Below are 21,507 nucleotides of genomic sequence, written 5' to 3'. Positions count from 1 at the left end.
TACTAGGACTCTCTGTGTACCCCTGGGGAGCACGGCAGAACCGGAAGCTGCGACCAGATAATTAGAAGCCAAAAATATGGCGGCTATCAGAATGAATCGGAATGCTAAAGAAAGCATTTTTTTAAATCAATCACAGAGAAATATGTAGCAGTAGGAGGAATCATAGTGAGAATAGTAGTGATGTTGGAAACCACAGGGTATTGGGGCACCACTATTTTATTAATTTCGCGCAAATCAATCACAAAACGATAGGTATCAGCATAGTCGGGATCGCTTCCAACAGGGGCTTTTTTTAAGATAGGCAAAATGGGGCTGTTGCACACATTAGCAGCTGTCTCTTTCACCACACCCCTTTTTACCAAATCTTGTATGATGGAGAGCAAAGCCTTCTCACCAGCCGGAGAAATTTTGTACTGAGGTATACGAGGAAGCCGAGCATTTTGCTTCAAAGTAATAGAAATGGGCAGAATCTTTAATAATCCTATATCTGTATCACCAGTGGCCCACAATGTTGCTGGAATAGCAGCAAACTCAGGAGGGAGGGGTTCATTTTTTGTGAAACACTGCAAAGTATGCTTCCCAAGGGAATTAATAGTCAAGTAAACACCATCAGGTGAACAATGAATCTTAGCATGTAATTTCTTCAACAAATCTAAGCCCAACAAATTTTCGCCACAATGGGAAGTCAAAAGAGACGGGGAGTCTATTGTAACAGGACCAATTGTAACAGCAATAGGTTTGGAGATGGGGCTCACCATCGGAATTCCTGAAAATCCTACCGAAACATTATTGTGCCCGGACAGAGCAGCCCCTGGGACCAGGGAACGAGAAGTAGAAATATTCATTGCACCCGTACCAACTAAAAACTTTTCAGATGTCCCCATCAAATGCGCCTCTACATAAGGTCCTTGCTGATCAACGGGTACTGACACCTGGCCCTCACTCTGTCCATGGCTATCCTATGGATAAGCATACCCTTCGGTCGCATCCATTGCACACTCCTCATTATAATACTGCCTACCTCTTGGATTATCAAAATATTCATTTTCTTGTCCAACTTGCGTCGCCTCTTCTCGTCGCATATCACTGCGATCCACACTTCCCCAACCTCTTCCTCTACCTCTCATAGCCCCATTCTGGGCCGTCAACAACGGACACTGAAATCGCCAATGCCCTTCCTCCTTACAATAAGCACACTGATTTATTCCCAAAATGACAACCGGCCCTCTGCCTTGTCCAGTTCCCGCCCCCCTCGGGACGAGCCCTCTCTGCCTCATCCTTGAATAACTTGTTGCAACAACACCCGTGTTTTAAGATCCTTCGTTCTCTTTTCCGTCTTATCCTTACTCTCATTTTCGCTATGTTCGTAATATTGGGCCATACTCAATATTACCGAGGGCATGGAAGTGGTCCAGGTACTTTCAGCGGCTTATAACCGTGCAGAGACTTCTGGTAGCAAATTGGTCACAAAACGATTAACAAATAATCATATACCGCCTTCCAACGATATATCCTGTCTGCTAAAATCAATAGATACGCCCTCAAATCTAGTGAAAAAATCCGAAACACTTTAATCTTTCTTCTGTTTACATGCAGTCAATTTGTCCCAATCCACTTTACGAGGCGGAATTAAGGAATGCATGTAAGTGATAATGCGGCCAGGTAATGCCAATAATTCAAGTTTCGGCTTATTTCCAGGCTTATGATCCTTGTCCCAATCTTTTATCTGCTCCCATGTTCCACCTAATTCTGGAGCATGGTCCTGATCATGCACCTGACGCCATACGTCAACGGGAAATAATAATGCAAAAAATAGCTCTATGTCAGCTAACGTCATGACGGCCGAAGAGGCCACTTCTGTGAGTTCTTTATAATAAGCCGTGGGATTCTTACGGGGGTCGGGTAATTGTGATTTTAGCGAGAGGACTTCACTCCTCTTCCAGGGGGTGTAAACCCATTGCTCCTGCACTCGAGCCTCTACACGAGGTCTAGTCACTATGCCATGGTCATCCTTTAGTTCCGGTATTTCAGGATGAAAGATAGGATGAACTTCTCGCATAGGATGCTGAGTGTCCCACGAGGGACACTTTTGATGCATCCGTTCCCGATAATTTAATAAAACACCCACATTTCTATACACTTCATCTGGGCTAAATTCAGACTTATGAGCCCTGTCCCAGATGTCATACATCACTTGGGGGACCATCCCTCCTGGAAAACACTGTTCCCAGAGACTAATAATACGTGCAGCCATGTGTTTCAAAGCATGTTGCTGCATAACAGGCTCATAGTCTCGAAGCTTGTTCCATATATCAGTTATAGTGTAAATAGGCTGTCGCATCCACTGGGATGACTGATTCTCAATCAGCTGTCTCTCATTCTGTCCTACAGCCGAACGGGTAAACAACTTCCGTGCGTCGAAATCCCCCGGAGCACGAAATGGAATCGAAACAGCTGGAGATCGGGTCGTGCTCGCAGAAAGGGAAGCCCACACAGGGGTGGGGGGAGACAAAACAGCTGTGGACATAACGGAAGACGGCAGGGTAACAGGCCATAAAGTAGCCGTCTCAGACACTGAGGGAGACAAAACAGAGGACATTCCCGGAGAGGCAAGGGAAGAGGAAACAACAGGGGCGGAAGCTGAAGGGGCCTGTACTAGAGTCGGGGGAACAACGGGATATATACGCTGCAGAGCATAAGGTGGAGGTGGATGAGTGTCCAATAAATCCTCTATCTCATCTTCCACTTCAGTCCTAGTCACATAGGTCTTATCCACTTGCTATCTAAATTGTCTGTCTGCACAATCAATCCCTTGTTCAGTTCGTGCCTTATCATAAGCTATAGCTTTCTGCGTAATCATTTGATTTCCTTTTATCCTACATACTTTCTCCTCCTGCATACGTCTACGCTTTGCTTCCTTCTGCCACAGGCTTAGGGAGTCAAACATTGACTGTCGACTACGTTTAGAAAATAATCGATCCTGCAGATAATTTATCTTTTTTTCATCAAAAGACCCGGTTAAGGGCCATTGTAATTCCACGTTATCTTTAGTATATTTATGCCATAGTGTATTAACCCCTTCTGTGCCCATGACGAGCTGGACTCGTCATGGAGCACAGTCGCGCTGTGCCCATAACGAGTCTAGCTCGTCATGAGGCATTCCCTTTAAACCAAAATAGCCTCGGGAGCTGGGGAAGAGCTTCCCCAGCTCCCGAGGCCCCCCCCCCTTTCACTGTAATGACGATCGGCACGCACGTCACGCCGACGTCATTACATCTCCCCTTTCCAATGGTACCCCTCCCCAGTGGATCCCTGCTTGGGGATCGCCACAGGAGGGCGATCCCCAAGCAGGGATCCACCCACTAGACACCAGGGAGGGGGGAGCGGCCCCTTGGGCAAGGGCCTTTGATCCCCCCATGTAACTTTGGTGCAATTTAGTCTTTTTGCCCCCCCTGGGGGGCAAAAAGCCCACTAGACCCCAGGGAATATTTTTATCAATAAAAATAGGGGTGGGGGCTGCCCAAAACGGGCAGGCCCATGCCCCCACCCCACCCCCCAATTACTACAGTCTTTTTACCCCCCCGGGGGGCAGATGGGGCATTGGCCCCTAATCTGCCCCTTCGGGGGGGCAGAAAGCCCACTAACTACAAGGGATTCGTTTTTACTTTTTTTTAGGGTAGGGGCTTCCCGCAATGGGCACGTCAATGCCCCCACCCACCCGCCACCATTACAGCATTTCTGCCCCCCCTGCGGGGCAGATGGGGCATCAACCCCCAATCTGCCCCCCCGGGGGGGGCAGACAGCCTACTAGACACCAGGGAATAAAAAAAATAAAAAAATAGAGGTGGGGGCTGCCCAAAACGGGCAGGCCCATGCCCCCACCCCACCCCCCAATTACTACAGTCTTTCTGCCCCCCCGGGGGGCAGATGGGGCATTGGCCCCTAATCTGCCCCTTCGGAGGGGGGCAGAAAGCCCACTAAATACCAGGGATTCGTTTTTAGTTTTTTTTTTAGGGTGGGGGCTGCCCGAAACGGGCACGCCAATGCCCCCACCCTCCCTCCCCACAAAAATGACAGTCTTTCTGCCCCCCAGGAGGCAGATGGGAGCTGTAGCCCCCAAACCCACTAGAAACCATGGATTTTTTTGTTTTATTAGTGTAGGGGTAGGGGCTCCCCAAAATTGGCATGACAATACCCCCACCCCACCCCCAGAGAAACTCCAGTCTTTCCGCCCCCCCTTGGAGGGTAGTTGGCGGCAGCGGCCCCTGATCTGCCCCCTGGGGGGGCAGAAAGCCCACTAGGCGCCAGCGAGTACGCAGGCTTTTTTTACGCGAGGGGGTGGGGGCTGCCCAAAATGGTCATACCAATGCCCCCACCCCCACAAAAAATAGCCACAGTCTTTCTGCCCCTTTAGGGGCATATCGGGATGAAACCCCCTTCCCCGATTCCCCCCCAGGGCGGCAGAAAGCCCACTGGGCACCGCTTTTTTTTAGCAATGTGCATACCTGTGGATTTTGGGCCCTAGCGCAGTTGGCACGTAGGCAAACCTAGCAAACCTGTACATTTTTTAAAACTAGACACCAAGGGGAATCCAGGATGGGGTGACTTGACTGGCTCTCACCAGGTTCTGTTACCCAGAATCCATTGCAAACCTAAAAATGTGTCCAAAATAACAAATTTTCCTCAAATTTCTGTGGTGGAAAGTTCTGGAATTTGCGTGGGTCCACAAAATTCCACCCACCCCGCGTTCTCCAAAGTCTTCCGAGAAAAATGGTACATCACTTGCGTGGGTAGGCCTAGTGTCCGCGTCAGGCAAGGGCCCAAAACCAATTGAGGAGACATCAAAATTACCTATCACAAAACAGCCTGGTTTTGCAAATGGGGTCCAATGAGTTTTTGGCCCCGGGCTTGGCGGCTATCTAGAGAAACCTACCAAACCCACACATTTCTGAAAACTAGACACTCGGGGGATTCCAGGGAGGTATGGCTTGCGTGGATCCCCCGACGTTTCCTTACCCAGAATGCCCTGCAAACCTCAAATTTAGCTAAAGAAATCCCTTTTTTCACACATTTTTGTGTGGGAAAATTGTGGCATCACCGGGCTGACACAAATGTCCTACCACCCAGCGTTCCCCCGGGTCTCCCGATAAAAACAGTGCCTCATTCTTGTGGGAGGCCCAAGTACCCGCGACAGGCAAGGGCCCACAACGTAGTGAGGCGACATGAAAATTGCCTATCTCAAAACGACCTGGTTTAGCAAGAGTCACTTGGGTTTTTGGCCCGGTGTTCGGCGGCCACCTAGGGAAACCTACCAAACCCACACATTTCTGAAAACTAGATACCAGGCTGACACAAATTTCCTACCACTCAGAGTGGTAGGAAATTTGTGTCAGCCCAGCGATGCCACAACCTTCCCACACAAAAATGTGTGAAAAAGGTGATTTTTTCAGCTAAATTTGAGGTTTGCAGGGCATTCTGGGTAAGGAAACGTTGGGGGATCCATGCAAGCCATACCTCCCTGGAATCCCCCGGGTGTCTAGTTTTCAGAAATGTGTGGGTTTGGTAGGTTTCCCTAGGTGGCCGCCGAGCACCGGGCCAAAAACCCAAGTGACCCCCCTTGCAAAACCAGGTCGTTTGCAGATAGGCAATTTTCATGTCGCCTCACTACGTTTTGGGCCCTTGCCTGTCGCGGGTACTTGGGCCTCCCACACGAGTGAGGCACCGTATTTATCGGGAGACCCGGGGGAACGCTGGGTGGTAGGAAATTTATGTCAGCCCGGTGATGCCACAACTTTCCCACACAAAAATGTGTGAAAAAGGTGATTTTTTCAGCTAAATTTGAGGTTTGCAGGGCATTCTGGGTAAGGAAACGTTGGGGGATCCACCCAAGCCATACCTCCCTGGAATCCCCAGGGGGTCTAGTTTTCAGAAATGTGTGGTTTTAGTAGGTTTCCCTAGGTGCCGGCAGAGCTAGGGTTCAAAAACTACAGCTAGGCACTTTGCCACAAAAAGTTCATTTTTCACAGCAAAATTGAGGTGTGTCCACGATGCATTTTGCGCAGTTACCTGTCGCGTGCACTAGGCCGACCCACACAAGTGAGGTACCATTTTTCCCGGAAGACTTTGGGGAACATGGGGTGGGTGGAAATTTGTGGATCCACGCAGATTCCACAACTTTTCACCACGAAAATGTGGGGGAAATGTGTATTTTTTGGCAATTTTTTATGTTTGCAAGGGATTCTGGGTAACAGAACCTGGTGGGAGGCAGTCAAGTCACCCCATCTTAGATTCCCCTGGGTGTCTAGTTTTCAGAAATGTGTGGGTTTGCTAGGTTTCCCTAGGTGCCGGCAGAGCTATGGTTCAAAAACTACAGCTAGGCACTTTGCCAAAAAAGGGTCATTTTTCACAGCGAAATTGAGGTGTATCCACGTTGTGTTTTGCGCCATTTCCTGTCGCGGGCACTAGGCCGACCCACACAAGTGAGGTACCATTTTTCTCGGAAGACTTTGGGGAACACGGGGTGGGTGGAAATTTGTGGATCCACGTAGATTCCAGAACTTTCCACCAGAGAAATGTGGGGAAAATTTGGTTTTTTGGGCCATTTTTTAGGTTTGCAAGGGATTCTGGGTAACAGAACCTGGTGGGAGGCAGTCAAGTCACCTCATCCTGGATTCCACTGGGTGTCTAGTTTTCAAAAATGTATAGGTTTTCTAGGTTTCTCTAGGTGCCGGCAGAGCTATGGTTCAAAAACTACAGCTAGGCACTTTGCCAAAAAAGGGTCATTTTCGCTATAAAATTGATGTGTGTCCATGTTACGTTTTGCGCCGTTTCCTGTTGCGGGCACTAGGCCGACCCACACAAGTGAGGTACCATTTTTCTCGGAAGACTTTGGAGAACGCGGGGTGGGTGAAAATTTGTGGATCCACGCAGATTCCAGAACTTTCCACCAGATAAATGTAGGGAAAAATTGTTTTTTTGGCAATTATTTAGGTTTGCAAGGGATTCTGGGTAACAGAACCTGGTGGGAGGCAGTCAAGTCACCCCATCCTGGATTCCCCTGGGTGTTTAGTTTTTAAAAATGTATAGGTTTGTTAGGTTTCCCTAGGTGCCGGCAGAGCTAGGGTTAAAAAACTACAGCTAGGCACTTTGCTAAAATAGGGTAATTTTGCATTGTGAAAATGTGGTGTGTTCACGTTGGGTTTTGAGCCATTTCCTGTCGTGGGCACTATACCTACCCCTACAAGTGAGGTACCATTTCTATCGGGAGACTTAGGGTAATTCCGTTTTGTAAAGGAACTGTTGTTAGCTATTGACTTTCGATGCATTTCTGCCTTCCAAATGAAAGACATTGTGTAAAAAAGAAGTCATTCTAAAAAATTACTGATAATTCTCATGCTAGTATGAGTATTCCCAATTTCGGAAATGTGCAAATATCTACTGTTTCTAAACTCTATATTTTGTTCCCATTTCAGAAATACATAGGTGTCTTTCATACCGATTTTTCCATGTACACATTTTTACAGAATAATTACTATATACCCGGTACATAATAAAAAACCATTGCAAGTTGCTGCTCAGTTTTTGGCTCTGGGTTCGTCGGGTTCTTGGTGAACCTACAAGTCCTATATATTCCCACAACCAGAAATTTCCAGCGGATGTAACGGTATATTGCTTTCAAAGAGCTGTCATATTTAGAAGAAGTTACAGGTGAAAACGTTGACACAAAAGTCTTTTCTATTCATCAAACTTTCCATTTATCCTATATTTAACTGTTAGTTTCTATAAAAAACCTTGATGGATCTACACAAATGACCCCTTGCTGAATTCAGAATTTTGTCTACTTCTCTAAAATGTATAGCTTTCCAGGATCCATTATTGCTTTTGTACCCATTTCTACCATTAACTGGAAGGAGGTCGATAGCACAAAAAATAGCAAAAATAGGCTATGTCCCAGAAAAATGCCAAAATTGTATCAACATTTTTGGGTTTCTGACAAAAGTCTGGTATCCCCTAAAAGCTGGGAAAATGGTGATTTCATCCCCACAAACCCTTTTTTGATAACACTTGCAGGGAAAAACCCAGAAGCTTTCATTTGCAGCCCATTTTTCTCATTTTCCCCCCAAAAAACTAAATGTTGCTGTATTTTGGCTCATTTCTGTGACCCCTCCAGGGGAATCCACAAACCCTGAGTACCTTCAGAATCCCCATGATGTTGGAAGAAAAGGACGCAAATTTGGCGTGGATACCTTATGTGGTCAAAAACTTACAGGGGCCTCAGCGCGCACTACCCCAAATAGCCAAAAAAGGGCGTGGCACAGGGAGGGAAAAGGCCTGGCAGCGAAGGGGTTAAACAAGAGAGGTGTAATACCATGCTTTACATACATATCATAACTTGGGCTGCCCTCAAGCGGGGCAGGTTGACTTTCAGCCAAACGCGTATCATTAGGGTGGCAACAACATCCAAAACAACTCAATTTGCTAAAACACGGCATGGTTATTGTCATCACTCATTCCTCATTCGATCATAAAAATAAACTTCCAAACATGGCCATGTTCAAACATTCACAAAACATACAACCTCACGCTCATTCAAACATACACAAGCCAATAATATATATATACATACAAAGATATTCAAAAATGATTTCTCTTCAAACAAAGAACAGAGCCCATCGACTCCTGTTCGTGGAGAATCAATCAAATTCAGATTCCAAAACCGACAGATACCAAAATCAAGCAGTCCAAAGACTACCAAGAGACCGTCAGACAGGTATAACCACAGACCGACCTACAGACCATCCCGCAGCCTTCCTGGTTCACTCTTGTGACTATTCTCACTAAGCCCGCTTCATTAGCACCACTTCAGATGTGTTCCCAAGGCTACCCAGGTACAGCCACAGGCGTGCACCACATGTGCCACACCGGGCGTCCGATTGGCGTCTCTATTATTCACAAAAGGTCCGTGGAGCATCTATACGTGCAGCCACCATAATGCTGCCCCGTCAGACCCCCAAGATTCTCCGTGGTACACTGGCCACCAAATACTTACATAGTTAACTGCTTCAAAAGCACTGCTCAACAGTGCATGTCAAGAACATCAAAACAATTCCACTCACCTGGTGCACACAGGTACAATTGCGTGTTCTCCGCTGCCAACTCCTGAAGACCAACACGGTCAGCTCCTGGGTTACGCCCATAGGACTCCGGTGAAGGGTCAATAGCAGCTGGGGATACTCTGATAGTGAGAGCGGAGTAAGTTAATGCCAAAGATGGCTACATTTCAAAGGATCCTTTTCCATCCACCCGTTCAACCAGAATTACCCTTGTCCTTACTACCCGTTTACGGGGAGGACGACCCAGTCACGGAGCCCCACCAGAGTCGCCAACTGATGTACCAAAAAACTAAACTAAAGGACTATACCTACCAATAGTCCCAACACCATTACCAAATAATCAATCAGTTGGCAGTGAAGAAGGTTCAATTGTTTATTAAACAAAATACTCTATAGAGGAGCCTCTCCGAACCTCACCCATCAGGTGAGCCGAGAAGACTGTTGGCTCGTATTCAAACATGAGGTTATATACTTTTCAGTTCAACACATACAATCACTGTAAAAGGAAAGAAACACCAGTTGGCCCTCGAGCTCCAGGAAAGGACCATATATGGCACACATCAGACAAGTACAAAGGCTTGACTATCTATCACTGATGAGGGCAGGAGGTCAGAAGGGGTGACTCCCTTTTGTCTTGGTGCCTGGGAGTGTAGACACTGCGCCTCCAGGAATGCGCTTATCGCCCCCAAAGCCAGATGCGACCTTGAGTCTTAGAACAGTCAAGTAAACAGCCTACCTTCAGCTGCTACCAGTAACTCAGATCAACTGGGGCCTGACAACTGCACGTGATCAACGCGTGATCACGGCCTGTACTCGAGCATATGTTCAGAAGATGGTGTCTGTATGGTTCTCGGCCTACTCTTTTAGCAATAGATATACAGGGAGGAAATAAACGAGTTTCCTCCAAGCAAAAGCATAAATGTCAAACAGGGAGTGTACGTACAGATGCATCATGCTAACATAATATAGGTCCAATACTCCTTATATACGGGAAATCTACTTTTTATCCCTCACCAGGGAAGACTCTCTTATGATGAAGCATGGCAGGAGAGACACAAGAGGAAGTATCCAATGCTGGCAAGATCAAAGTCGGAGAGAGCTGCAAACAGAAAAATGTTAATGAGCACTTACCTCCTTCTTAAGGACGCCCCCGAATTGCCACTGCCACCAGCTCCCCTCCTCCACAGACACCAACCAAGACTCTCTTTGATCCAAAAGCCACTTAGTACTACTTCATAGTCCATAAAGCTGGGCAGGAGGGGAAATCACCTTCTTTCTAGGTATTCCTGATTTATGATGCTAATGGAGGCCAGTGAGAAAAAGGGAGGGTGACAACACTGTTGATTTGGGCACACAGGTCTTCACTGGGCTCACTAGGCTTCACTGGGCTCCATACGGCTGGCTGAGGACAATGGATGCACCTCCTTCCCTGCTGCACATCCAAGCCCCCTGGCTCCCCGATGGGATAGGACTCCATGGGGGAGGGGAGGCTGTGGTAGCCAGCAGCTCCTTGGAGCCCGAGCCCTATGCCCCTCGTTTTCCATACAATGTCCCTCCTAAGGCAGTATGCAGTTTGGTCTGCCTATACCCACAAACCTACTGGGTTGCCTTCATGGAGGACAGAAGAGAGCACGGTCCTGAAGTTATGCCGATCCTGATACCGATGATAAACAGATTACAAAGATCAGCAAGCGGTCCTGGTGTCACAGAAGCTGGAAAGTCTGACTGAGCAGCCCAAATCATCTGGCTGTGTTTGTCCCTGTGTTGGTCCTTGGGGAATCTGTACTGGAGAGGGTACTCCGGGGCTGCAGAACTGGTTGTGCCACCCCAGGGATCCCTTACCAAGGCTATGCACTCTGCCATTGCAGGCTGTGTGTCTTGGTGCAGGAGAATCCGAAGATTCAACATGGCACACAGCCCTGTGTGCCATGCCTCCCATGCACTACATAAGATATAGGTAAGTCACCCATACTGCAGGCCTTTAGCCCTAAGGCAGGGTGCACTATATTCTATGTGCCGGCATATCAGCATGAGCAGATATGCCCCTACAATGTTCTTTCCATTCGATGATGTTGTAAGTGAAAAGGGAAGCCATAAAGACCACATGGCTGTATACTTGTCACAACAAGTTTCCTAGCTCCACAATGGCATCATTGATTTCTAAGATGTTTTGTAACAATCATTTTGCCTTAATAAATCATCACTAATGCCAGAGTTGAATGTATTAATAAATTAACACTGGAGACCCTTTTAGAGGGTCCCCTGAAACCTACTCAAACACTAGTGGGATGTCTGGCCAGTTTTCACCGGCCTGCCATCCCAGACATGTTTCTGACCTCATGAGGTGAGAGCCAGTGCTCTCAGAGGACAGAAACAATACGCGCTCTGGGTGGGGGGGTTTGGCACCTCCTCCAGGACCCGATGACATTTCTGAATGAGAAGCTTCAAAGGCAATGCCGCCTTTGAAATCCAACCCAGGAACCCATAGATAGTGGAAGAAGCCAAGCCCCCTTTCCTGCTCCATATTTGGCAGAGGAAAGACAGGAACATTAGTTAAATGAGGAGGATGGTCTCTCTCAGCCTGCTTCACCCCAAGGGCGGGGCAGGTGAGGTAAACCCCTCTCCTTAAATTCCACCATGTTGAGAAAACCTCAAATCAGGGCTAGTGTCTCTTTTCACATAGAGTTGTCACTAAAGGTCATAGGTACCCTAAAGTACAATTGGCTATTACCTGCCTCCTCTTGTATTGGTCCTAAATTCAGTATTTTGGTGGCTCCCCAATGCTTAAACTTCAGATTCATTAGACCAAAGAAGACCAGGAGAAGGAAGACCCGCTGCACAAGAACTGAAGCCAAGATGCAGATGAAAAAGGTGCCAAAACAGCTTTCAAATGAAATCGTACAATAAATATTCCCAGGGTTACATTTGAAATGATTTGAGTATACTTCTCTACCTCATTTTGGTGTCTCAGGCCATAGGTAGTCCCCATAGGTAGCCAGCAGGCTGCTAGATCTGAATTCATAAAGGCACAATCTTCATTTTTATTAGCCCAAAAAACTCTGGTATTTGTGGACTGAAACCTAATCAGACCTAATTGTAATTCATAGGTAAATCACTGCATCAATTCATATTTGGAAGTGTTACTAGTAAATCACTTTCTAGCACCCCCTGTTACCTAAATCTATAGTGGTTATTTAGTAAAAAGTTTGCCTTAGCTGTGTAAGACAACGGCCAAAGATTTAGCCACTTACACAATCAGTCCAGTGGAGACAGAAAACCTCCCCTAATTTGTTTATGGAATGCACCTAGACATGGAATTAGCTAGGTCACACATTACATAGGCCTTTAATGGCAAATATTTCAGTAACAGAAAAATGAACCTCACTGTAGTTGAATGCCTGATTACTTTTTACTACCTAGAGTTAGTCCATATCTGAGCTACTGACTACCAATATTTTACAACTGGGGATTATTAATCACCAGGGACCTTATTACCTCTGAAGCACATTGTCCCACTCACAGACTGCATCTCAATAAAGTCATTGTACTATTCAGAATGCAGGCATGAGCAAGTGCCTGCATCCTCAGCAGCATATTAGTGAGAGAGCTGTTTGAAGCCACCCATAAGGCTTTCACTTGCAACTGCAGAATCAGCCTCAGTTTAAAAGAGGACTGGGCATGGTGGAGACACGGACACTGCATCACCCCTGTGTGCCAACATTCAGCACGCCTTCAGACAATTTTGTAGCCATTGGGCCTGCATCTGTAATGTGGCATGGGTGTAAGGGCAAAGGGTTTCCTCATTTGCATGGTACAAGGCCCAATGCACATAAATGAATGTCCTTGTGATTGTGCTGGCACATAGTTTTTGCTGGTGTGAAATTAATTACAAAAGGGACTGCGCAAGCATCCGCAGCTACTTGTGTAATATCAAAGTGCCTTGTGGAGCAGAAAATGAATTCACGTGCCTATAGTGACCTCAGGGCAATTTCTATAATGCAGTGCCTGATGATTCTCAATGTAGAATTTTTCAAAGCCAGACAGAGTTGGGTTGACATGCTTGCAAGATCTATAGAAAACGTATGCATATTTCCACCTCAAGAAATTAGAACTTTTGTGAAAATCTATTCCATATAAACACATCAAAATGTCTTAAGAAACGGTTCAGCAAAGAACTACTACAGAGAAATAAGTTAGCATTAAAAAGTATGTATTTGAAGTCCATATTGCCATTGTGCGCAGAATTGTTGACGAACACGTACATTTGATAAGGAATCCTCCTGCATAAATTTCTGTTGCTGAATTAATATTGGTATCCCAAAATAACCTCAATTGTACTAAAAATAACAAAGAAGCCTCAACATGGTCCCGTGTGACAGTTTAAAATATTTGATGAGGGCTTATCTTTTGTTACTGACTTTACCCGCTACTTTTTACTCAATACGTTTTTGCTCGCCTTAGGACTCTGTGCAGTTTCCCACTGCTATCCAGTGCTAAAGTGCTTGTGATCCCTCTTAAAAAACATGGTAGAATTGACATATAACAAATTGACATATTTAATTTACTTATAACTCCCTAGTAAAGTGGTACTACATGCACCCAAGGTATGTAAATTAAATGTTGCGGGTAGGCCTTCAGCACTGGTTGTGCCACACACTTAAGTAGCCCTTGAAACATGTCTCAGGCCTGCCAATGCAGACCATATGTGTGCAGTTTAAACTGCCACTTTGACCTGGGAAAATAAACATTTTGCCAGGCCCAAACCTTCCTTTTTAATACACATAGGTCACCCCTAGGGTATGCCCGGTACATCCCAAAAGGCAGGGTGAAATGTATTTTAAATGTGTTTTTAGGTTTTACATGTCCTGGGAGTGCAAAACCCTCAAGTTCATTTTTTACTACTGCAAGACCTGTCTCTCCCATAGGATAACATGGAAGTTGCCTTATTACATTTTTATAAGTGTAATTGCCAAATGGGAGTTGATAACCAATTCAAGTTTGGTGTCTCTAGAATCACAATTTAAAATCCTATCTTATGGTGAATTCGGATTGTAATTTGCCATTCTGAAAATGCCACTTTGAGAAAGTTGGCAGTTTCTGCCTTCTCCTTTTAGAGCCTATAACATGTATGTGGTCACATGACTGGATGTGGGTGACAGCTGGTCTTTGTGTATTCCTCCTAGAAGGCCACACATAATAGGGAGCTTAGGCGTGCCAAGATGGGCCATCACTGGCAGGATGGTAAGGGAATAACAATGCACAGCTCCACTAACACTTGAATAGGCTGTGCCTTGCCTTCATACAAAGGGCCTGATGCCCCTTCATTGTCGCCTCAGACAACTTGGAGCCATGACAGCTGAGGTAGGGAATTCCATGCACTTTAAAGACACTGTCTAGAAGCTTCTCCCAACTTCCAGAACCAGGGTTCCAGCGTATTAAAGAAGACACCAACTCTTCAGTACACTTCTGGACCTGTGGACACTCTGCCAGGAATAAGGTCTGCTGTGCTGCTGAAAGGACTGTTACTATGCTGGGCTGCTACTCTGAAGGAACTGCTGCCCTGCTGTGCTGCCCTGACGCCAGCTGCCTTCTTGGCTTGGTGAGAAGGACTGGACCTGCATCTCTTCCACCCAGAACCCAGAGTGACTCCAAGGCCTGGGTGACTGGACTCCTGATATGAAGCCCAGGGATATAACTGGGAGCCAACCACCTTGCATCTGCACCTTGATTCTGTCTTCGGTAAGTATACCCCGCCAAGTCGTGAAATCCCAATCCTGGACCCTTGGAAGTGGGCCTAAGGTGCTTGACAGCCTCTGTGGATCCAGCGGAACGGATGCATCCCTTCTGATGCACGGTACACCCCCCTGAGCAGAAATGATGCATCATTGCTGAAGCATTGACGGAGCCATTCCACTAACCCACATCGCCACTGCAGTCCTCGGAACCAGCAAATCAGCCTGACTGTGCAATACAGCAAAACCAAAGGGGATAATGGATGGTGTGTAGAACATTGCAATCACTTACTCCCAGTCAACTGATCTGGGTTTAATCCATCATCATTCTTTAGCTCACTCCAGCACCCCAGTTCAGACATGGCCATATGTAAATCAGTCTGACCCTGTGCCTCATGGGAAGAGTCGAGTGCAAAACATCCTTGTCACAGGCCCTCGTATTTCTCATCAACGGCAGCCTCAGTGATGACACTGTGCTCTGCGTCGCAGTCTCATAGCTCATCGGAACTGGAGCATCATCCTTACTGTGTGCCACATCCTTGACACTGGACTTCGCATTGCAAGCTCTAATCAACGGTATCCTAGATGCCGGCTGAGGACCTCACATTACAGCCTTGTGAATCCCAGAACAAACGTGTCACTCTGACTGCACAATGTATCTTAGAGTTTGATCCTTGCAACGCTCAGCAACCCAGATTTAAGGTACTTTTTTCAGCTGGCCTAACTGGGTCCCTGTCGCCGGCCCATTCTCCATTGCAGTTGGCATGAACTTGTGACTTTATCCCTGTCCTACACAACCAGATAAAAACAGTTGGCTCTTTGTGCTTTTTCATACCTCTGGTTCTACTGATTTGATTTGTGTTGTTTTGCTCTTGTTTTATTTAATAAAAATCACTCTGATTTTCTAATACTCTTGTGGGCTCCGTTTGTGGTGTGTTTTATACTGTGTTACTGTTTGTCATGTTGCACAAATACTTTATATATATGCTCTACATTAAGCCTGACTGTTCTGTGCAAAATTACCAGGTGGATGTGCACAGGTTAATTTGGGCTCTGCTTATGTGTTACCCTGAGAAGGATTGTGGTTGCTGCTTGACCAGGACTCACACCCAAGTCAACCAACTTCCCAATTACTTTCACAAACTATAGGTGGGTGGACATCTCTGCAATGCAGTCAGATCTCTTGCCATCCTTGGCAGAAAATGCTGCAAGCAAGTAGTTCTCAAAGTTGATGCTAATTTTAGCATAGCAGGCTTCAATCTTTAACAGGCAGGTGGATCAAAGAATGGGGAGAATGAAATGTGAGAAATGTTTTAATTCAAGCGAGAAGAAGCTTATATTTAAATGAACAAGGGGATTAAAAAAAACTAAATAAATTAATTTAAAAATCCCAAAAGAGTACTGCTAGGACAGAAACCACCTGGGAGGCAGCTGAACAAACGAAGACATTGTAAAGTCTCAAAACAGCTATAAAAAATTACATTTATATAAACCATTATAACGATAAGAGACTCAAATAATAAAAGGTAAGAAAGAGAATTTTCCAACTATTGTGAACATGCCAGAGAATTGCAGGACCAGTCATGGAAATCTATGAAAGTATTATGCTATTACTACTAGTGAGGGGAATACATCTCTTCTGTTTTGGCAGGGGAAGAATCCCGATATTTGTGGTGAACATCTCAAAATAATTTTTTCCCTGATGCATTTTGGAAGATGAAACCTGCCAAAATGTACCTGGGGAAAACATGTGGTAAATTCTGGTGCCTATTGCATTTGGTATGTCATCATCAAGCAACTTTATTTGGTTGTTGCGAGTGCATACAGTACAGAATTGCGACATTGGTTGTGTGTCAATAATTCATTGAATGCATCACAATAGTTAGTGGTAAGGTTATCATGGTCAAAAGTTAATAACAGTCAAAACAACAATTAAGAAAGAATTTGGTGACCGTGGGAATCGCACCGGTTAGGGGCATAAAAGATCCAGCTATAAAATCACAATAAGAGAAATGTATCCGTGGGCTGAAAAGTATAAACCTAGGGTTTACTGCTTAACTCTCACCAAGAAGGTTTGGAAAAGTTTTTTTTTTAAAGTTTAAAAAAAAGTTGGTACATGAAGCACAAGTTCTCCATGCAATGACTCATTTTGCAGAGTACAACTCCGAATAGTTTGAATTTACCAGACTCAGTAAATGCTGCATCCTGTGGTATAGTTTTTAGGTCTCGCCTGACCTAGCGCATGCGCTGGTCTGGCGAGACTTATTGAGAGGGCTCCAAAAAGTGCTACCAGGCCAGCCTGGAGCTACAGTGCATGTGCGCGGGCACGTGTGCCGCGCTTTACCGCGATTACTCTCACATTAGCGGCCGCGCGGCCGCTTTGATGTTTGATCGTGATCGCGATCACTTTTACTTTCGCGGCCACACGGCCGCTTTGCATAGCCAATAGGTCTCGCTTTTGGGACCTTATAAGTATTTAGTTATGCAACTGTTGCATGGCTAAACACTTATAAGGTCCCAAAGGCGAGACCTATTGGCTATGCCAATACCTGTTACCAAATGCAGCCAATCCTCACACTTTCTTGTCCCTATTGTAATTAGGGCCATTATTTGCCAGAAGTGTTTACGTGCAAAATATTTCCACCTGGTCTAAAATGCTGCATACTGAAGTCTAACTCAAATATGCATAAGCTGGTTGAGGAGGTTTAACTTTTTATGTTGTTCCTCCACTGGTAAAATGTTGTTGGTGGTGGAGGACCTTCGTTTCCTCAGTTCTTATACCCCCCTTTCTCTTTCTCAAAACTGTTACAGCTGTTCTTGACAGGGATGCAGTTCATGCAAATTTAAGTGTAGAACAAATGTCTGCAAGCATTGGTGGAAAACCCTCAAGCTTAACATGGTTGTGAGACCTGAACTATTTTTGGATGTAGACCCTCCTTATAGCAGTCGGGAATGTCCACAAGTCTGCCACTAATCATAAATTTGTGAGCGCAGAAATTAATATTGGTGAATTATCATTTTGGAAATCCCGTTTACAAGGGTTTATATCTGACAAACCCAAGTCTATACTGCCTGTTAGAAATGGGATTTCTGGTTGGCTACGGCTTGCGCCAAAGCCAGGCAGAAGCCACCACTCTAGTCAGGGCAAGGGAGTTACACACTGATGATAACCCCTGCTCACCCCCTTGGTAGCTTGGCACGAGCAGTGAGGCTTATCCCAGAGGCAATGTGTAAAGCATTTGCCAATACACTCACACAGCAGCAACACACTAGGCACACTACAAAACAAACTCCACACAAGGTTATATAAAAAAATAGCCTTTGTATTATCCTAAACACATTAGAAACATAATCACACATTTACATGGTGCCAACTGGCACTAGGCAATATTCACAGGGGATTATATACAGGACCGGGCCAATCAGGCCACAGTCAGAACCATCAGAACAGGTAAGTAAATGTAAAACACAACCAGTAACTAATGGTACCATAATGACCTAAGCATTATCACATTAGCATTAGACCCCATCCTGAAATATCATAACATGACATAAGGCAATAAATCACATTAGGCCCAAACCTCATTAGCACAAACACATTACAAACTAGGCTTTACCAGCATGAACACAGTATACCTAAACATCCTAAACATAAACACATGTTATAGGCATGCCAAGCATGTCACATTAGGCATAACTCTCGGTGCATAAATCATGGGGCATCACATGAGGGCTTTGCACCCTATCAACATTAGACCTGACCCCAAGGCCAACTGGCCTTCCTCTGGGCTCAAATGCCCTATGTCCCGCAAAGTCAGGGCTCTAAGGGGGACCTCGCAAAGGGCCCCCTGGCTGCCTCAGCAGCAACCACCGAATTGCACACAGGCACTAGGGAATGGGGTGCACTTACCCCCTTCTTCACCTAGAACGAACTGTCCCCCAATGTTGCAGATGCCCAGCACTCTTGCAGGGCAGCTGGAAATCAGGTAAAAACAAGCTTGGGCACTACCGTGCCTCTGGGGCCCTGCTACGGGGTTCTTAGCATGAATTGCCCCCTCTGTGCAGCTGCCCGCAACTGTGGTGCAGCTGGAAACCAAACAGGCACTTGCACTCACTGTGCCACTAAAGCCCCACTCTGAGACTTTAAAACAAATGGGCTCCACATTGCAGCTGCCCACTGTCAGGCGCGGCAGCTGTGACCACAGGGGGCGGGCATCAACAATGTGCCCCAACACCACCTCCACCAAGTTAAAAACTGAGCCCCACTCACCGAGGCTTTCTGCTCTGCTGGGGAAAAGGGACACCGACTCCTGGGCGGCATGCTCCGGAGAACCCCATCCCTCGGGGACTCCCTCCTCTCCTCTTATTTGTCCTTGTGCATCACTCGGCACACACAATGGACCCTCGTGAAGCCCCACTCACCAGGCTACAAGGGAAGGATCCATATTCTCTCGCGGCTGGTCCTGCACTCCGATCTCCTCCAGGCACACCGCGGGGCTCTCCCATGCTCACGGGAGCCCCAGATCACAAAGCACTGGCCGCAGCTTCGGTCCCAGAGGGTGCGAGGCCCCACCCACCATCAGGCTCTCCCTGCCTGACTTCTGGGCCGGCTGGATTATTTTCCAGGTCGCTGCTCCCAGAGCGGCGGCCCTTTGGCAGCACGCAAATGCAGGGTGGGCACCCGTTTTAAAATAAAATGCAGATGCGGGGTGGGCACCAGTTTTAAAATAAAATGCAGATGCGACACACATTTAAAAATAACCATAAAGCGGAGTAGGCTCCCGCTCTCCTTAGCACAACCGGGGTGGGCTCCTGCTTCTATAAGCAGCGCAGGGGGGAATCCCACATGCTGGGATTCCCTCACAGCCTCGCACTGCAGCAAGGCCAGCTCCTCTCCTCGGCTGGCAATTTAAATATAGTGCTCACGAGGTGCTAGGATCACATAAAGTCCTGCAATTAAAATGACTGAGTCCAAACACCAGTTCCTCTAGGTCCAGGGAGCATAGCGGGGCCCAGGGAGGCCAGCACACAGGGCCCTCCAGCAGGGAGGTAAGCCCCCATGATGGTTCCTCCTGGGCCTCCGCAGCAGAAAGCCCCCAGCACAGAACAGAACCACCTTTTTCATGGGGTCACAGCCCCTACCTTTACAGTACTTTTCCCATTTGTCTGTAAAGCACAGGGCTTGGGGAAACCAGTTCTAACTGGTTCTGGAGCACTCTGTTAACCAGGCTCCTCTCCTCTATTGTTAGGTGGGGGCTCGTCATCAGACACACCACAGGGGGGCGGAGTCAGCATTCACTAGGGCAGGTACCATCCTATTCAGGGACCAGGGACTTCTCCTCCTACCTCTCCAAATGCAGATGTCCCATTCAGTCTAGCGCTGACTCACCCTGCCCCTCCTGGAGCCACACACACCTCAACAGCCCCTGTCACTCAAAAGCTAGACATACAATTCACATCAGGCAGTCAGACACATAGCAGACAGAAATGTCAACTTCTAAAAGTGGCATTTCTAAAATAGTTATAATAAATCTGAAAACACCATTGCGTAGCATTTATTATCACTATTCCAAACATACCAAACTTGACCACGCTGCGCCTCTCATATCAGGAATTACCACTGAAACACTTATCAGGGAATCCCCAATGCATTCATATGGGAGGGCAGCCCCACAGTAGTGAGAAACCAAAATGGCTGTTTGTCACTACCAGGACATGTCACACACTTAAGGTACATGTTCTATCTTTTACCTACAATGCACCCTGCCCATAGGGCTAGCTAGGGCCTACCTTAGGGGTGACTGACATGTAATAAAAGGGGGGACACGGACATGGCGCACTCTTTAGGTGCCACATCCCAGTGGCAGTAACACTGGGCGCACAGGCCCTGCAATGGCAGAAGCCTGAGATAGGTTTGCAAGGCTACTTTGGTGGGTGGCGCAATGAGCGCTGCAAGCCCACCAGTAGCATTTAACTTACCAACCCTGGGTACCTGAGATATTACTTTACAAGGGACTGACAGGTAAATTAAATAAGCAAAACAGGTGTAGACCAATATTACCAACTTTAACACAGAGAGCACACACACTTTACACTGGAAAGCAGTGCTAAAGTGCCCAGAGTCCCAAAATTACCAACACCATGTCAGAAAAAAGGCTAGGAGAAAGGCAAAAAAGTTTAGGGATGACCCTGCAAAAAGGGCCAAGTCCAACACTTCCATTTTGGAAATTGGCTCATATTGGGCCATTTGATTTCTACTTTTCCTACAATAATGTAATGAATGATTGTACATGTTGCCAGTTACGTGCGTTGGACAGATTGCTTCTAGAGAAAAAGTGTTGCTCTATGTCCCATCCAAGTGAGAAAGACCATAAAGAGCATGAAATATTTAAGGATTCTTTTGTGCTGCAGGTGTTGCTTTGTTAGGGAATTCTCTGAGCCAAGTGGGCAGTTGTAGCCGGAGGCATGAAGTACATGATCTGACAAATGGGGTCCTTTTGTATCAAACTGAGAAAACAACCAAGTATAGAGCTTTGGGGCTGTGCTGCGCCACTCTACTGGGGAGATGCTTCGAAAAGGTGGCCGAAGGTGCTGTATTTGGATAGTATGTATTAGTGATTATGTTTTGTTTTTTTCCACCTACACCACTTGTTGAGAAGCAC

Source organism: Triturus cristatus, chromosome 11 (genome assembly GCF_964204655.1).
Source record: "Triturus cristatus chromosome 11, aTriCri1.1, whole genome shotgun sequence".
Classification (NCBI taxonomy): domain Eukaryota; kingdom Metazoa; phylum Chordata; class Amphibia; order Caudata; family Salamandridae; genus Triturus; species Triturus cristatus.
The sequence above is the reverse complement of the archived record's forward strand: the minus strand, read 5'-3'. Positions refer to the sequence as shown.